Raw genomic sequence first — 20,236 nt, 5'->3', positions numbered from 1 at the left:
GTTCCGTTGCCTTTGCTGTAATAACTTAATGCGTACAAATTTGTAATTATGATGATATAACGAAATAGTTTTTCTTACGCTTTTCTTATAAAGAAAAGTACGGATATTAGACATCAATTGTACATTTATTCATAGGGCACAATAATAAAGTTGTAAAGATATTTTACACACCCTCAGCGGAAAACTGTGTAATGGGTAGTATACACAGTCTATGAACAAACTGTAGGATCATATCTTTGTTGCCAATATGTGAAATATCTCTATGACTTTGGTACTGTATGTCTCTGTTTTAATCTCTGTCTTTTATTTATGCCGTGCTCTTTGGATTGAGTAGGTTATGTTTAATATTGTCAGTTTCTGCATTTGAAGACTACAAGGAAACCGTAAGTGAAACATTTTTTTGCAAATTAGCCATTATGTATACGGAAATATACATCAGTAACTATAATAGCGCGCTCATCTCTATTACAGTAAAGACACCAGAATAATGCAACACCTTACACAACTCAAACATCACGTATCAATACCATTTGAAGACTACAAGGAAACCGTAAGTGAAACATTTTTTGCAAATTAGCCATTATGTATACGGAAATATACATCAGTAACTATAATAGCGCGCTCATTTCTGTTACAGTAAAGATACCAGAATAACGCAACAGCTTACACAACTCAAACATCACGTATAAATACCATAATACACAAAACCTTACTTGACACTAGGAATTACTTTCCGAAATTGCCCGTGCCAGAGATAAATATAAGAGAATAGTGGCTGGTAACAGAGAAAGCTATTTTACTAAAAACGAAACCTTTGCTTTTACGGTCACCGGTTTTTACCAATCATTTCTAACGGATAAAATAAGATTGTTCGTAATAGATGGGTCTATATCTGAAGTGTTCATTCAAATATTGACAGTACTTATTCTCAGATATTTTGAGAAAATATTCTTGCAAAGTGCCCTAGTTATGTCTTTATCCACACCACAGTTTTACACCGTGCTCCATCTAGTCCACGTACAACTCTGCAGGATACAATACCATGCAGCTTTTGCAAACTCAACACTGACGAAACGCTGTTACCAAAGCATTTGATTCTGCCTATAAGTTTCGGGACTTTAAATCTCTTTCTAATACAGTTTTCTTACACAACGTAGTTATAGAAATATAATATTATTACGTATTCTGATACCATTCTATAGTGGTTGAAACGTTGATTCATTATTTCATAATATGAGTCGTTCTGTAACTCATAAGAATTTTGTGGAAACTGATAACATCCGCGAAAGCTACGAATATGCAAGATCTTAATCAATAATAGTGTCTTCAGTTGTCTTATAGTGCTAAATTTTATGGAATTAAATCAACATGCATTTCGTCTGCTAGTACCTGAGATTACAACCAAAAAAGGAAACTTTCTCAAGCGTACTTCTATATTCCGATAATTGCTTTCTGTGCCTCTTTACTCTCCCCTGTATCCTCGACAAATTAAAACTTCCTCTCTCCCTCCAGCAAGGAAGAATAGTTCAGTAGTCAGGACCATTGTTCTAGACAATTCTCATAAATATTCTTTACCAAACTCTTTTTCACATGTCATTTAATTTAATTTAATTTAATTTGTACGTACTTTATGACACAAATGCTGCATCAAAGATTTAGATGCCAGGATAGTAAATAAATAAATGTAGCAGGGAAAGCGTGTAGGAGGAAATATACCCTCTAAACATTCCTGGTGACTTGACAATCACAACAGAATGTTCCTCACAAACGAAAAGGGGAGCCACATGTACGCGATCTTTAGTACAAAGTAGAGGAAACCAGTTCCTACATGCCGATTTCAGAACAATATCGGGGAAGCATTAGTCTCATGCGCAGGATAAAATAACTGGATAAGGGTGAGCGGGCAGTAGACGATTCTGACTACATCTGGTTTGAAAATATTGTGCAAAAAGTAGATCTGTTAGCCTTTCAGGAAAAAATCTTTATCTTCAGATAAATTACAATGGGTTAACATCAAGAATAACAGTATTTCGAACTACAAAATCTCGTGTCTTGAAGCTGTGCCACCTTGGAATCAAATGCGGGTGGCAACGTACGGAGGACGTTGTTGTAGTGGTAGTTTTGTGCATGCTTGACCATGAGAATGGGCTGAGTTTACTCTTACAGGTGCTTATTATTCCTGCAGGAAAGCTGTCGGGATATGGAAAGTAAAGGATAACATGTTCCTCATAGTCTGCCGCAGATTACCTGTTGAATGATACCTCACGGCAGATTTAAACCCAGTGCGATATCGAAAGCTGAATACTCGTCTCTATTTTCCGTAGATATCGACTCATGCAACCTGCTAAAAAAAGTGTGTGACCGCATTCTCTACCCCTTAACGCATTGCATAAACAAGTGCTTACTTGAGGGTTATTTTCCTGATGAGTTAAAACTGTCTAGGATCGTCCCAGTATACAAAAAGGGAGATAAAGACTCTCCATCTAGCTACAGGCCTATTTCAATAGTACCCGCATTCTCCAAGGTAATAGAATGCATCATTTACCAACAATTATCATCTCACTTTGAGAATCTAGGAATAATTAATGCTACACAATACGGGTTTAGGAAGAATCTGTCGACCATTGATGCAATCAACACGGTAATCAGTTACATCCTCAAAGTTTTTGAGAACAAAGGCTTTGCTCAGGTCTCATTCTGTGACCTAAGCGAGGCCTTCGACTGTGTTGAGAACATGCCACTACTAGAGAAACTAGAATTCAATGGCATCAAAGAAAACTGTCTCAGACTATTAAAAGCATATCTCAACAACCGTAAACAGGTAGTTTGTGTTGGTAAGGAAATGTCAAACATAGAAAATGTTAAAGTAGGTGTGCCTCAGGGATCTGTACTGGGGCCCTTCCTGTTTCTGATAATGATCAATGACCTCCCCTCGTTTATTAGATCCACCACTGTATTGTATGCAGATGATACGACTTTTCTCCATAGCAGTAACAATCTTAATGATCTTAAAACCTGTGCTGAAAATACACTCACTCATGCAGCATATTGGTTCAGAGCAAATGGTCTCCTGCTAAATGAAAATAAAAGTCAGCAGATAATCTTTACTCTAAGAGACAAGCCACTATCTGATGACCCTAGTTCTGTTAAATTCCTGGGAGTTTATTTAGACGAAAAGTTATCCTGGAGCCAACATGTAAACTATATTAGTAGTAAACTATCTAGAGTAATTTATTTATTAAGACAACTCAGAAATTGTGTACCTGAAACATACATCAGATCATCTTATTTTGCATTTTTCCAGAGTATAATATCCTATGGCATTATCTTGTGGGGTAACTGTAGTCATATACATGACATCCTATTATTGCAGAAGAAAGCCATTAGGATAATTACAAATTCTTCACATAAGGCTCACTGCAAACCCTTATTTACTAAACAAAAAATTATGACTGTAATAAACCTCTATATATACAATGTCTTAATCTTAACGAAGAAGAACCTACAAGATGTGAAACGTAGAGAAAATGTACTTTGTTACAACACAAGAAGCATCAAACACATATACACGCCTTACCACAGACTATCAAAATCAATAAATAGCTATGAAGTCACAGGACACAAGCTATTTAATAAGCTGCCACATGCCATACAGGATCTTCCTGAACATACATTCAAAGAGAGACTGCATGAATGGTTTATTGCCCACCCGTTCTATGATATCAATGAATTCTTCAACTGTAAAATGCAGTAATCCAACAGATGACCCACTGTACATTTATTGTAATATAAGCTAAAATATTTCAGTAGTCAATACCTTATCACACTGTATTATAAATTGTAACTTCATTTGACGTTGTCAATTGCTGTAATGGCCTAAAGACAGTAAAATCTTTATTAGTATTATTATTATTGCTTAGGAATAGACAGAAATCATCAATCTGTTAGTGAACCTATATATTTTCTTCGTTTTTGTATATTTCTCAAACATTCGATTGATGATAGTATTTCCAGACTTGTTCCAGAGAAACACGAAGTTTTCATCTCTTATTTCTGTCACTAGTAGCTGTTAATCGGATTATTACCCTATTGTTTCCAGTAAAACAGTTACATGCAGGAAAAGAAGTTCGAAATAGCAGCAGTGCCAGATAATGATAGATACACTATTCAATTCACGTTGGATGAATTTGTAAGAAAATCTGTACAAAAAATGCACGAAATGTATAACCGCATTCTTAAATACTTCAAATTCTTTTTTTTACTCGTGCCCGGCGACGTGATGGGCTGGTTAGCGATCGTTTAGGCTCGCGTGAAAGAAGTTGTTGAGTAATTGTAATCCTCCCCCTTAGTAAGCGGCAATCGTTCCGTGCTGGAGCCTCGTAATAAACTTCACTTTGAATTTTGATTTAACGTTTACGATAAAAGATAATTTTATTCTGCTCAGCGATCATATAACGGATTCGTCATCACCGCCTTTGTTCTTTAGAAGCTGTCTTCTGGTCACGATACAGTCGACAGCTAATTAACTTCCTGTCTACCTTTAGCTGAGAGAGGACGCAATATAGTAGCACGAAGCTATTAGTAATCTCGATGAAAAAGTTTAGTAAATGAAACAGTAAATAATTTAATGATTATAGCTAGCGTACATAAATTAACTACCCATTAATTATTATCAATTACAGTATAGATCGTGTCTCATAAACTGTTCAGGAGAAAGACTACATCAGCCTTCCAACAGGTAAATATTAAAATAAACAGGGAGGACCAGAATGTCTGAGGTTTAATTCTCGCTGCTGCAACGCAGACCTAGGTTTTCCTTAGTGTTCCCTAAATAACGTAAGGCGGATATCGGGAAGATGCCTCTGTGAACGGACACGACTGTTTTCCACCAACATGCTTCGACCTTGAGGTTATTCTTTGAATACTTTATAAATTCGTCTTCTATGTTTTTCATAGGAAATGCAAGGCACATTCAAGATGACGAAGTTGAAGCGAAGTTTCACACTCTATTTCGTCTATATAGAAGGCATAATCACAGAACGGATGTCTGATTGCTTTCGCTTTTTGAATAGTGTGCAGTATCGTCTTTTGGAAGAGCGTCATGGTGCAAGCGTACTTGCGACTTGCTTGATTTCTCGAGACAGTTTCCTATATGGGACAAGTGATGCGATTGCGCTTGTCGATCCTGCTGGAACCGGAGAGGCAATCCGTCCGCCATCAGTATTCCAGGGGGGCTGCCTGGAGCGGATCCGGAACCGGATACACTGGTTGTAGGAGCTGTCCGGAGCCGCCAGCAGATAGAAGGCTCCCGCTACCGCTACCCCAGAGTTTCTCTCTAAGGGGACAGACTCCCAGAGAACCCTGCTTGATAGCGTCCAATAAAAGAAATCGTACGTCATGGCGACATGGCGATACGCAAGGCACGTAGCAAAAACCCTAAAGAAGCGCTCAGAAGTACAACGCTTAAAGAGGAGGGCTACGGTATAAAAGACGTCACAGGGGCACAACGAAAGGGAAGCCAGATGCTGGGAACGCAGTTCATAAACTAGTAGTTCTAAGAAAGTAGATCACAGCAATACAATGTGAAAGCAGAGAGTCGTTGGCAATCAAAGTTTAATTTAATTTATCTTTCACGTTTGCCTACTTCCTACTTCGAATGAATGAGCCAGTTTCTCCCTGTCACATAGTGATTTGTCCTACAAGCATTTAACGACATTCTGTCATGGAGAAAAAAGTGCAAGAAAAGGAAGTTTCGAAACCTTATTCAATCAGTGCCCAAAAGAATGGCTCGATGTGGCCATACATTTCTTCACATTGTGGATATAACTCGTACTCTTCACAACAACGTAGTACTATATATAAAAGGCCAAAACTATATTACTCTTTTATCGTCCGTACCAAGATATTACGTTCTCTTTGGAACTTTCAACGCAAGTTTAATTTAATACTGAGAATAGGAAGACTTGCGAAGACACAAGTCGTTTCTGATTACATTTGCCTCCAGAGCTAATTCGGTTTTAAACGCTTGCATTTCTTACCACGCCAAATGCACCTTGTTTTCCATATAACAGCGAAAGACTGTTGCCTCCAGGCCAAGAAAAGTGCTATTTCTCTTATGTAGTCCTCCCTTTTCCCAGTTATGTTTATTCATATATTTTTCAGACGAATATTTTACATTTTCAGACTGCGATTCTTGCAGATACGCAAGATAACCACTTACATCCGACGTATCCCCACGATGGGACTCCAAGTATTTTCACATCAATAATTTCCTTAGATGTGCGAAAACGGAGTGATCAGAGAGTCCCAAATCTGAGGAATAGGGCGAATGCCACGAAAACACCTTCTTCAGGTCGCTCAGCCTATTCGTCGTTAACAGGGCTTTGCGGCAAGTACATTGTCCCAATGAAAGGCGACATTTCTCTTTTTTATTTCCAGTCTACTCAAGTTCTCACGTATATGTATCAGAGAAACGTAACGACAACCCGAGTCGCTAAACGCCCTTCTCCATGTAAAACTTCTGACCATTGAGACTTCTCATCCGTTTCTTCGACTATTAGCTTAACTCCTAGTCCCCAGTGCATTAGAAAAAAACAGAAATATCAATCTAGGGAAGAAGCTACCTATGCACAGCTGTGGAATAAGCTCTTCAGTGCAGACAGTGTGTGGTTATACCTACCGTGTAGCTGGATTGAAGTTTTGTGATAATTATAAACAAATCAGTTCTGACGTCCTTAGCCGAGAATCTTTTCCAGTTTGTTGTGTCTAAAGAAACGTCTCACTGTCAGTGTGCTTTTAGTATGCGAGCATTATTTCATTAGTTATTAATTCACACAAATTTACAGTTGCAAGGATAAAACAATGCTCTTCACTTCCATTCGATTATCACTTTACTTTTCTTTATACATAATCATAATCGGTCGTTGTGGTAATACTTGATGGAGCTCAGGCATACAGGATGAACTTCCTTCGCGGGAAACATGGATATCGAAAGTTGAAAAGAAATTACAATATTAAATACATTCCACGACTTGCCAGCCCCAACAGTTCCTCTAAGTTGTGACGAGGCTGCATAATAATCTCCACGTTTCATCAGCAATGTGGCGCGGCCACTTGCATGAAAAGAGCGCTAGCCGTGTGCTTCCGCATAGCGTTTAAAGCGACTGATGGGGATGAAACCCCCTCACGCGGCTTCGACACTAGGTTGCGGTGCTCTATGTAACATCCCCGGCGCAGTTCATTCAGAACCACAATAGGAAATGCGTGTAGGAACGTGATAGTTATCAAATACGCATGTGACCATTATTATATGTCAGGATTAGTTAGATATGTGCCACAGTGTCAAATAGATCTCTTACGCTTAAAAGAAATATATAAATATATCATGAAATATAACTGCTGGAAATTTCAGTGCAAAGTTTGTACAAATTGGTTACAATTAAATATCCGCGACTCGAGAACGCAGCCGTGAAAAACGAGAGAGGTAGTAGGACAACGAAATTTTGAGGAAACACTCGTAAGGACATTCGGAAGAGAAATGTGCTTCATCACTCCACAAAATGTTCCAAGGCTACATGTCGTCAACTTCAACCCTTTCAACGAACGTAAAAGCAAAACCTACTCGCACGTCTGCGTCACGTGGCAAAAGCTGGTGAGCAATGTGAAGTTCACACGGATAACACTTCACAACCGTACGCAACGCTTCTTGAACGGTGGACCAAGGAATGTTCAGAGGTCATGAGACAGTTCGTATTCTTCTTCAACTATTTGTAGCCTCTTGTAGAAGCAATTCCTAAACTGCCATTTAATAACAACGTTTGGATCATGTGTTTCAAGCCAGGTGTGGGAAGAGTATCTCTCCGTACTCTGCTAATGCGTCGATACCACGAAAAGAAGGAGCACAGTTGCTGTCGTTTTGATAAAACAGCTTTACGAGTAGGGCTCTCCTCAGTTTCTCCAGACCCATGTTGATTGCGTGGAATGTAATTCACACTGCTGCCTGCGTTGCAAACCGAGTTCGCCGTATCAGCACGGCAACGTGTGAGACTAACATTACAAACAACGCAAATCGAGCAGCGCACAGTCTGAAAATATTTCTTATAAAGGTGAAATGATAATTAAATGGACACCCTAGCTGCGAACAGGCGTTGATGTACTTCATTGGGGACATGTTGAAAATGTGTGCCCCGACCGGGACTCGAACCCGGGATCTCCTGCTTACATAGCAGACGCTCTATCCATATGAGCCACCGCGGGCACAGAGGATAGTGCGTCTGCAGGGACTTATCCCTTGCACGCTCCCCGTGAGATCCACATTCCCAACATGTCCACACCACTACATTCGTAGTGCGCCTAATAGATGTTTGCCCATCATGCAAGCGTGTAAGGGATAAGTCCCTGCAGACGCACTATCCTCTGTGCTCGCGGTGGCTCAGATGGATAGAGCGTCTGCTATGTAAGCAGGAGATCCCGGGTTCGAGTCCCGGTCGGGGCACACATTTTCAACATGTCCCCAATGAAGTACATCAACGCCTGTTTGCAGCTAGGGTGTCCATTTAATTATCATTTCATTTCTAGCAAAGCTGCATGGTCATCCACGGTAACTGTTCTTTCGGGAACGGATACTGCCGTCATATATAGTCTTACAAAGGTGGATTCCTTATAACTGACTCATGTCGCAAAAGTTTAACTATAACCTATCTGTACTTCATCTGTGCCTTACTTCTATGTGGGGGACTGATGACCTTCGCTGTTTAGTCCTCCTTAAACATCCCAACAACCACCACCACCTTACTTCTATGGCTATTAACGCATGCCGATTAACGTCCATTTTGAATTAAGGTTCTTAACGTACCCTCTTGCTGTTATCTTTCTCCTTCTTTTTTTTATTTTTTTTAGTCTCATGCATTCAATTTTCTTTCATACTCGACACAGGAGATATTACTAGCAACTCTGAGACGTCGGAGCTGCTTGCTGCCTCATCAATAAAACGCATTGTTGCGTCTAACAAACGTAGTTGCCTAGGTTTGGAACCAATGAAAGTTGTTTCTGGATCTACATTCTCATATCGTGTTTTCCCAAGCATGCATCATGATAACAGTTTCGTATGATTTAGATTGCTATAAATAGGCTGTATTGCCCTTATACTACGTGTGATGGTGTGTTTAAAACCTACCAATTGCAAGTGTATTTTCTTATCGAAAGTAAGTCCATTGACAACAATTGACGTGTGAAAGTCGGAAAAAAATGGAGATGGCATTGCGAAGAGACATATTATTTCCAAACAGATTCCCCCTGCACGACATAAATGTTTTATGTGACGAAATGGAATTCCTACATTAGGCTCAATTGAAATAAATCGAGTGATGTCAAGTGAAAATTTGTGCCACGCCGGCACTCGATCCCGAATTTCTCGCTTTACGCGAGCAGTCGCCTTATCCGCTGTACGAGCAGCTTACTTTCCAACCCGAATTCCAAACTTATCACACACCATACCTCGTGTCCCTTCTCCACTACCCTCATTGCACGCAGACCCACGTCGCTTCTCGCAAAAGGTCGGACAAAGAGTGCTTGTGCACTGAATGACCATAACTGCTGTTGTCAATGTGTGTGTGTGTGTGTGTGTGTGTGTGTGTGTGTGTGTGTGTGTGTGTCTGTGTGTGTGCGAGGTAGGTATGTCAAGGATCACTGCCCGAAAAGGCTCAGTGACGTATTTCACAAATGCGGCACTAGAGACGAGCTTCCGCTATTTGTGAGGAAACAAACGTTGTGCAAAACTTTTGCTGTTACTTTCGTGTTAATTCTGGAGACAAAACACATCCCCTATTCTGACCAGCCGAAAAATTTTATCGTGTAGTTGCATAATTTTAGTATTAAGGCTTAGTTTGTACAATATTCATACAGTTTTTGTTTCTTTTCTTAACTACGAACTGGACGCCGAGTTCTCTAGCTGCAGACAGAAGTCGCGGGGCTCCATCTATCCTAGAAATTAGGCAGAGATGGACCAATGTTATTTGGGAGAGACAGACAACGTGTTTTAATGTGGGAGAGATGGAGCACAATTAAATTTAGCTTCAAGGCATGGGGAACAATTCCACTGAAGATGGCCACTGTCGTGAACTTTGCTTAATATGTCGAAAAATATTCTCGTGACAACAAATGGAAGAGTACAATCTCACACATAGGCCAAACAACTACTTCAAAGTTCATCAAAAAGCTTAATATCCCAAGCACACAAAAAGAACAGAGTTATCTGCAAAAGTCAAATTATTCACTGATACAACTTCGGGCTACACTCCTACTAACCTTAAAACGTACAACACTTCAAAACTGACTACTCCCAAGCCTGCACAGAAAAATCTATTGAAACGCATATCACCTGATCCTTCTATTGATAAAACCATGAATTTTAAGACAGCAGCTATAGACAAATGTCTAAACTCAGCTGAAAATATCTACACTTCGAAGAAAAAGGGAGGTTAGAAAACAAAGGTAGCAGAAAAAAGGTACAAAAGGGTCACCACTGGGCAATACCAGTGAAAAGGAAAGCAGAATGAAATAGCTAGAAAGGAAAAACACTGCAAATAGTTGAAAGTTTTCGTCAGATGCAGACACTCTAGAAGATTATGAAAATAACTTTGATGAATACGATGAATATGTATGTGTTGAGTGTATCGAAATCTATTACGAACGCAATAAAAATGATGATTGGATGCAGTGAGTTTCCCGTTCACGCTAGTCACATGAATGTTGTTCAATATATGGCAATAAGTATAACTGCTGTGGCGACAGAAAGATATGCTAATACTTGAAAAAATCAGCAACTCATTGAAAAAGGTAATGTTCATTCTTTATAATCGACTGGTAATATGGTTTAGACTAAAATATCTGATAGTGTAATTATGTTTTCAGTATATCATATTACAAAAAATATATGTAATTTTAATAGGCTCTGCTCTTCACCAGTATCCATTTTTAAATGTCCATCTCTCCCACAACACTCGTCCATCTCACCTTATAGTAATCTTCATATCACACTCCGTATGTCTACAAAAATGCTGCCAGAGATTAAAAAAGTTGAAAAACGCGTAGGTATTGTGCTGAAGAAAGATGGGGTCCAGTTCTCCCGGACCTACTTGTGTATGTATATGTGTGTTTTTGTCTACATATATATTTGTGTACATATGTAATGACCTCGAGTTCGACGAAACGAGAAACTCTCTCCTAGTTTCTGATGAATGACAGACTATTACGTCTCCAGACGTGATACTGTGAAGCACCATAAGCTCCACCGAGGAGAACGGATGTGCAGCACTCTCGACAATTTTAACAATAACCAGTCGCACGCCGTAATAACGAACATCTTCACTTCTCCGTTACTCTTCTGGCCCTACACCTGAACAATACGATACCCAAACAAATGAAGTTCATAAAACCTACAGCAAAATCGTGGCAGTTACTTAGACTCTTCTTTGTGCTAATAATAACACAACAGCAACGTTACTATCATCATTTCTGTGCAATTCATACCAGTGGAATGCGGACATGGCTCGAAACATCCACGCACAGAATGTCTCAAAAAAAACAACAACACGCATTTGGATTACACGGCTGAGACCTTGTACTGCCTTTGGAAATGCGGATTATAAGCCACAGGTTCTTGATGCTGGTGATAGAAATGTTCGAAGGTTTTATTTCTACTACATCAGTAATTACAGACTGCGTGGCTGCAACCTTTAAACGTTTATTGTTTATGAGCACAAATGATAGTATTCCATCCTCTTTTCTTAGCAAGGGTCTATGAAGCATAGTTCATCAGTCTCTTTTTCTTTTAATCTTCGAGTGACGCAGGGATTGTTAAGATATAATTAGAGCAATTGCAACACGCTCAGAGAAGTCTGAACAATCATTATCCCCGCGCTTCATATGTGAATGGAATGGGAAGGGACCCTAATAACTGAACAATGGGAAGTGCCGTCTCTCATAGATTCTACGGTCATTAGTAGAGTATGAATATAGCTGTTGATGGAGGCCAAAGCTGTGTGCAGCACTGCGGCCTGAACACGGGAACTTGCACTTCGAATCAATGCTTTTGCCGACTGAGCTATCCAGGCACGAGCTATGACCGCGATCTCACAGCTCTACATACCCACAAATGGCAACGTTATCCTTTCGAATCCCAGCGTCGCCGGTAGTTTTAATCTTCCACGAAACTGCATCACAATAGTTTGTTGCTCCTTTCTCTTTGCCTAAGTGTGTACACAATATATAGGAAATCATACCGCATCCGCTAACTAAATTCATCACTCGTCTTGTGCGCAGAGCATAGCTCTTTGTTTGTCTTTAAGTTTTTAGAATTAGCACATATTAATTAAATCAAGAATGGAAAAGAAAATGAGAATGCGCTAGGTGACGATCAGTTTGGCTTTAGGAAAAGTAAAGGGACGAGAGAGGCCATTCTGACGTTACGGATAGTAATGGAAGCAAGGCTAAAGAAAAATCAAGACACTTTCATAGGATTTGTCGACCTGGAAAAAGCGTTCGACAATATAAAATGGTGGAAGCTGTTCGAGATTCTGAATAAAGTAGGGGTAAGCTATAGGGAGACGGGTCATATACAATATGTACAACAACCAAGAGGGAATAATAAGAGTGGACGATCAAGAACGAAGTGCTCGTATTAAGAAGGGTGTAAGACAAGGCTGTAGCCTTTGTAGAAGGCAAAAACTGTTGAGGAAGACAGAGATTGGAATACGTCAAGCAAATAATTGAGGACGTAGGTTGCAAGTGCTACACTGAGATGAAGAGGTTAGCACAGGAAAAGAATTCGTGGCGGGCCGCATCAAACCAGTCAGTAGACTGATGACCAAAAAATAACATTAAATCAACCGCAAGAGGTGGTAGGTAGTGATTTTCGAATCGAGAAAAATGTCCCTTTTAGCGAATTCTCACTGCTGCTTGGGCGACTTCTAAACAGCAGTCGATTTAGTAAGTTGAGGTATAGTCGATGCAAATGTCGAAATATCATCACAGAGGCGTAGTGCGATCATCTGCTCACCCGAGAGCTCATTTTCCTCAGCACCTCTCTTAAATAGAACGTATGGCAGTAAATGTGTAATCTATACTCTATACTACAATATAGTGTTCAGAAAAGTGTGTCGAATAGTTTGAGAGGTGGTAGTACTCATCGAAACAAGGAAAATAAGTCCTATAAACATGGGTCGGGAAATGCATACTTTCTGCGATAAACATGTGTTTAGAGGAGGCGTTCAACGTGGTGTCAATTTACGATAATGCACCCCCAGGCCTTTTGGCCTAAGGAATGACATCCTCTTTGAAGTACATCCGGTTGTTGTTGGCATGCATTTAACACTGGACCTTTAGTACCAGCGCATCGCTGACAGGCGTGGCGTAGACCAATTGTTTCAAGTGTCCCTATAACCAAACGTCTAGGGGATTGAGATCTGGCGAACGAGCAGGCCAAGGTGTGCCCCCCCCCCCCCTCTCCCCTCCAACCAAACCACTTCTCCACTTCTTCAGCTTCTCGAGCACATTGTGACGAAAATGTGCTGGCGCACCGTCATGCATTAGTAACATGTGTATTCGCTGCTGCATCGGTACAACTTCAGGAAGGTAGGCAATACATTAATCAGGAAGTCCAGATAATGCTCCCCAGTTAACCTTCGTGGTAGCACATAGACCCCTATTGATCTATCGCCAAGTACGCCTGCCAATACGTTGATTGAGAATCGGTGTTGATGCCCTCTTTCCAGAATTGCTTGGGGATTTACATCCGCCATTACATGCTGGTTATGGAAATTCACAACACTGTCTCCAGTGAACCCTACTTTACCGGTAAATGTAATTTTAGTGGATCTGTGGCACACTTCTGTAACAACCACTGACAGTACCGGAGTCTGCCATGATGATCCTGTGGCCTTAGGGCCTGAACGTGCTATAGATGGTTTGGGTACGGCTATTGTTCATGAATTACCCAGTATAAGCGAGTGAGAAACGCCTTCTGGTGCTGTTAAACGTCGCACTCTGGTCACATGGGTGTCTTCCACGGAACGTAGCAAAGGCTCCACCATGTCAGGTGTGCGCACTGTGCTGGGCCTTCCACTGTCAGTCTGCCGAGGTGCAAGGCTACCAGCATCCCTCAGACGCTGGAAAATGCTGATCAGCTTATTAGAGGACACTCTAGGCTGTGGATATTTTTCACCGTAGAGGGCATGGGCTCGCAGGCTACGTACATTTGCTGAACTATAGCAGAATATCATATCAGCCATTTCAGTTGTCGGGCAGTAGTTTTCTATTCGTAACAAGTGGCAGAAGAGAGAAAATGTAAATGTACTATTCTATTTGTAAGAACAAAAAGCTCAGTGACAGTAAACACATAAGTGAATCAGCGTTTGGAAGAAGGTAAAACACCATGACACGTACCTAATGCTGAAAGTACTGTACGATAAGGCACACAAACATGACGAAAACTAACGTAACCTACAATATGACTCTAACTACATAGCTGACTGTAGACTACCCAACGCTAGGTAGAGTACTGTGAGTAAGACATCATAATATCCTGCCTACACATCTGGCGGTGCGCCGATGCACCAGCTGTGCTAATATCCGCAACCAAGCGTCGCGCAGCCCTTCCTATAACACATATTCATCTCGGATAATGTGCATTTCCGGACCCAAGTTTATTGAACCTACTTTTATTGTTGTTTCGATGAGTACTAACACCCCTCAAAGTATTCGTCACTTTTTTTAACACCGTGTATAAGTTCAATTTTGTGAGCAAAAATTCGAGAAATACTTGATGGCTTTATCCACACGATGCTGTAGTGAACAATCGAACGGAATAGGCTAAATATTTTTAATATATATAATATAAAAACGTACCTGTAATATGTGTAGACGAAGTCGAGAAGTATTTGATGGATTTACTCCAAGTTGCCACACGGTACTCCAGTGAACATTCAAGGCTATATACACTCCTGGAAATTGAAATAAGAACACCGTGAATTCATTGTCCCAGGAAGGGGAAACTTTATTGACACATTACTGGGGTCAGATACATCACATGATCACACTGACAGAACCACAGGCACATAGACACAGGCAACAGAGCATGCACAATGTCGGCACTAGTACAGTGTATATCCACCTTTCGCAGCAATGCAGGCTGCTGTTCTCCCATGGAGACGATCGTAGAGATGCTGGATGTAGTCCTGTGGAACGGCTTGCCATGCCATTTCCACCTGGCGCCTCAGTTGGACCAGCGTTTGTGCTGGACGTGCAGACTGCGTGAGACGACGCTTCATCCAGTCCCAAACATGCTCAATGGGGGACAGATCCGGAGATCTTGCTGGCCAGGGTAGTTGACTTACACCTTCTAGAGCACGTTGGGTGGCACGGGATACATGCGGACGTGCATTGTCCTGTTGGAACAGCAAGTTCCCTTGCCGGTCTAGGAATGGTAGAACGATGGGTTCGATGACGGTTTGGATGTACCGTGCACTATTCAGTGTCCCCTCGACGATCACCAGTGGTGTACGGCCAGTGTAGGAGATCGCTCCCCACACCATGATGCCGGGTCTTGGCCCTGTGTGCCTCGGTCGTATGCAGTCCTGATTGTGGCGCTCACCTGCACGGCGCCAAACACGTATACGACCATCATTGGCACCAAGGCAGAAGCGACTCTCATCGCTGAAGACGACATGTCTCCATTCGTCCCTCCATTCACGCCTGTCGCGACACCACTGGAGGCGGGCTGCACGATGTTGGGGCGTGAGCGGAAGACGGCCTAACGGTGTGCGGGACCGTAGCCCAGCTTCATGGAGACGGTTGCGAATGGTCCTCGCCGATACCCCAGGAGCAACAGTGTCCCTAATTTGCTGGGAAGTGGCGGTGCGGTCCCCTACGGCACTGCGTAGGATCCTACGGTCTTGGCGTGCATCCGTGCGTCGCTGCGGTCCGGTCCCAGGTCGACGGGCACGTGCACCTTCCGCCGACCACTGGCGACAACATCGATGTACTGTGGAGACCTCACGCCCCACGTGTTGAGCAATTCGGCGGTACGTCCACCCGGCCTCCCGCATGCCCACTATACGCCCTCGCTCAAAGTCCGTCAACTGCACATACGGTTCACGTCCACGCTGTCGCGGCATGCTACCAGTGTTAAAGTCTGCGATGGAGCTCCGTATGCCACGGCAAACTGGCTGACACTGACGGCGGCGGTGCACAAATGCTGCGCAGCTAGCGCCATTCGACGGCCAACACCGCGGTTCCTGGTGTGTCCGCTGTGCCGTGCGTGTGATCATTGCTTGTACAGCCCTCTCGCAGTGTCCGGAGCAAGTATGGTGGGTCTGACACACCGGTGTCAATGTGTTCTTTTTTCCATTTCCAGGAGTGTATGTTTTTCATGTAAAAACATATACGTAATGTATGAAGGGGAGTGTTGATACTAAAAGTCTCGAGTAGTTGTTGACCGATTTACTTCAGACTTTTACACAATACTCTAATAACATTCAGAAGGCCATGTACAGGCTTTTTGTTAAAACTGATTACGAGGGAGAAAATGCTGTGTCGTAGTGTGAATCTGTGTGTTTCGATTTATTTCTCGCAGTCTAACAATGGCTCTGAGAACTATGGGACTTAACTTCTGAGGTCATCAGTCCGCTGTCCGCCCCCGGTAGCTGAGTGGTCAGCGTGACAGAATGTCAATCCTAAGGGCCCAGGTTCGATTCCCGGCTGGTTTGGAGATTTTCTCCGCTCAGGGGCTGGGTGTTGTGTTGTCCTAATCATCATCATTTCATCCCCATCGACGCGCAGGTCGCCGAAGTGGCGTCAACTCGGAAGACCTGCACCAGGCGAACGGTCTACCCGGCGGGAGGCCGTAGCCACACGACATTTCATTTGCTCAGTCCGCTAGAACTTAGAACTACTTAAACCTAACTTACCTAAGGACATCACACACATCCATACCCGAGACAGGATTCTAACCTGCGACCGTAGCGGTAGCGTGGTTCCAGGCTGTAGCGCCTAGAACCGCTCGGCCACCCCGGGTGGCTCTCACAGTGAGTTTCAGCTACTATTGCAAGGCATTAAACCATCATACAAATGTCTTCACCCATGAATTCTTTTACTTAAATGTATTTTTTTAAAGTTGCTTACACAATAATGTATTGTTTTGATGTCTTGCTCACCGTTACAAGAAACTGGAGAGATGTATTTATGGCTTATCGGTTTATGATGAAAATATTACTTCGGAATCTGAATCGTCCGTAACTTTGCAATGTTACCCATTTTAAGATTAAAAGTATGCAACTATCCTTACAGATACAGCAGCTGGCGAGATCTCTTTCATATCCCTTAAATCTGTTATCAGACCCTATTTACCCATTCATTTAAAGCGACTTCAATTGAAATACAACGTTTCGTTTGCAACAATAATAAATAAGGCTCAATGTCAGAGAGATGAGAGAATGAACAGAGAGTATGCGACGAGGAGAACTTGTTCAAAGCAAAGAGGGAAGAGGAGATGTGCAGAGAGAAGGAGGTGATGGAGGAAGCAGTTAAAGATGAACGTTTATCCAATCCCCAAACATATTTAGCAATAGCGAAGCATTGCCAGGTTCGCTAGTCGTTGTATAGCCGGCAATGTCCAATGTTTATTCAGCATAGTATTTCTCTTATTGTACCATAGAAGTGAGAGCAAATGCGACCATTAATCCTGAGGACGGCGCAACATCTGTGGCTGATTCGGGATGTCCATCGGATAGGGACATTAAGTTCGACAAATCACAGACGATGTATTTCATCCTCGAGTTAGTAAAATATGTGAAGGCGACTGGGAATTTGAGGCGGGCCGGCCGGCACGGTGTGGCGACATTTTTCCTGCGCTTACGGTCGGATTCCGGCGGTGAAAAAAGCCCTCACCGACAGCCGCGGCGGCGGCGGAAGCGGCTAACCTTGGCTCGGCGGCCGTCGCCGCGCAGCCTGTCTCCGAGATCTGGCTGCGAGGACCTGGCAAGAGGCGGCCAGGGTGCCGACGTGGAGAGGCTATCGGTGTGTCGAAATATCGAAATAATATCGATGTATAACGTCGACAATTAAATTCTCGATGTAGTGATTAATGTATATTTAATATTGAATACCGAAAGCATTATTTTTATTGTCTCACCTTTCTTGATTTATAGGCACTACTTTTCACATCAGTGGATTTATCGCCCATTCCAACTACTAGACTCTAAATGGCACTATGTGTTTTACAATGGGCTTAATGTAACGTCACGTTCAGTACAGCAAAAGAGCACCAGATCTGAAAGTGGATGTATACGTATTGAATATTCACAAAAACTTGTTTCTTCTGTGTGCCATTTCTACCATTATGAATGACTCCTAGAGGTAAAAAAGCACACGTTTGGTGATAGCACTGAATGAGAATGGTGGAAATTACCTCGATGCGCTTAGGAAATCAAAGCGAAGTTTTCGTAATGGAAACCTGGGGCCGGCCGGTGTGGCCAAGCGGTTATACGTACTTCAGTCCGGAACCGCGCGACCGCTACGGTCGCAGGTTCGAATCCTGCCTCGGGCTTGGATGTGTGTGATGTCCTTAGGTTAGTTAGGTTTAAATAGTTCTAGGTGACTGATGACCTCAGATGTTAAGTCCCATAGTGCTCAGAGCCACTTGAACCATTTTGAAACCTGGGCTATCAGCGTAAATAGATTACTGACAAAAATACTGTGTGACAATTACATAGCACTTACATGATCAGAACTAGACTCATCCATGTGGGCCATCACGAAAACATGTGAAATTGCACGATCAGTATCTGTCCAGGAGAAATTTTGCCTGTCTGTATATGATGATGAAGTTGGCCCTGGTGACACCGATTTCACTTTTTTCGATGTTTAAGCTTCGGATGAGTAGCCAAGTTGTTTCTGTTGCCAGAAGTTTTATAATTTTAACCACATAGATTAGAGGAAACGGAATTCATTGCTGCCGTGTTCTGAGAAGAATTTCTGCGGTGCAGGCATAGTTGTATTTTGGAAACAGAAAACAAGGTACACTGTCATCTTCAGCTAAAACAATACCTCGATCAGCGACATAGATTTCTGATTCTGTACGGTTATGGACTGATAGTCTTCTGTTACAAATTACACAAAAATGTAATATGCCCAGTTTCGTCCGAAGAAGTAGGCTGACAGAGACACATATCAAACAAATTGAAGTCTACGGGTGATGATTATTGGTTTCATTAATAGTTTTCTCTGTAATTAAGTGATTTTATAGTACGTTGTCTGTCTTTTATTGGTTAGTGTTGCATGTAGTAAATTATTTGACAACTTTTTAATGTTTATTAATCGTTTCTGTCACTTCGATCATTTTTTTAAAAAGAATTCCTGTTTACATGTTTCATATGAAAACGTCGACCAATATATATATATATATATATATATATATATATATATATATATATATATATATATATATAGACAGTTTTAGAGATTTGCCCTTTCCTATGCTTGGGGACGCTGCTAAAGAACTGCAGAAACCCACGCATAAACCTCACAAGCTGACGAGTTTCGGCAGCAGACATACGCAGTTCTCTTAACACAGCCATTCCGATGCTGGCCGCTCACATGAACCGTAAGGAATTCATTAACCGCACATTTAAAAACCCTTCATTAGGGAAACGCATGTAACGGAATTATCGCGTGTTTTAAATTCACGCCGTAATCACTTCTCTCTCTCGTTTTTTGGGTCATCAGCAGTCAGACTGGTTGGATACCGACCCTGCCCCCTCCCCCCACTAATTCCTGCCTTGTGCAAATCCTACCATACCAGGAAAGCGTCTACTCCCAAAGTTCTCGATCACTTGTATTGTGCTTCAATCACTAACTCTCCTTCTTTGTTTAATGTCTTCATCAAACAAGCTCTGAGACCTTCGAAGGAAAACATCTGGAATTAATATATTCCTTCTTCCTAGGTATCCATGCCTCAGTCGGTAAATGCGAAACCCTATAAGAATCGCTATTTTCTCCGCCTGTCTGTCTGTATCTCCGATTATTAGGGAACCTGTTTCTCAGTAACGGGTAGAACGTATAAAGTTGAAATTTATGTCATAATTTAAGCTTCTAAGTAATGCGATCAAAAGATACGGCCAATTATGTAACATATTTTGATACTCGAAAACGCGCTCATCAACACCTACAGGGTATCTCCCGT

General features: G+C 41.9%; 1 protein-coding gene and 2 non-coding genes across 3 annotated transcripts in view; 1 reads left to right on the top strand and 2 right to left on the bottom strand.

The window, feature by feature from the left end:
• The window catches only part of LOC124805405 (zinc finger protein 74-like), a 517,252-nt gene that overhangs the window by 184,513 nt on the left and 312,503 nt on the right, over positions 1-20,236 (bottom strand). The window lies entirely within an intron of this gene.
• On the bottom strand, positions 8,183-8,257 carry Trnat-ugu. Its single transcript has one exon. It is a non-coding gene; the product is annotated as a tRNA-Thr (tRNA).
• On the top strand, positions 8,420-8,494 carry Trnat-ugu. Its single transcript has one exon. It is a non-coding gene; the product is annotated as a tRNA-Thr (tRNA).

The sequence above is a fragment of the Schistocerca piceifrons genome, chromosome 7, assembly GCF_021461385.2.
Source record: "Schistocerca piceifrons isolate TAMUIC-IGC-003096 chromosome 7, iqSchPice1.1, whole genome shotgun sequence".
Lineage (NCBI taxonomy): Eukaryota > Metazoa > Arthropoda > Insecta > Orthoptera > Acrididae > Schistocerca > Schistocerca piceifrons.
Note: the sequence above shows the minus strand (reverse complement) of the source record. Positions and strands in the feature narration are given on the sequence as shown.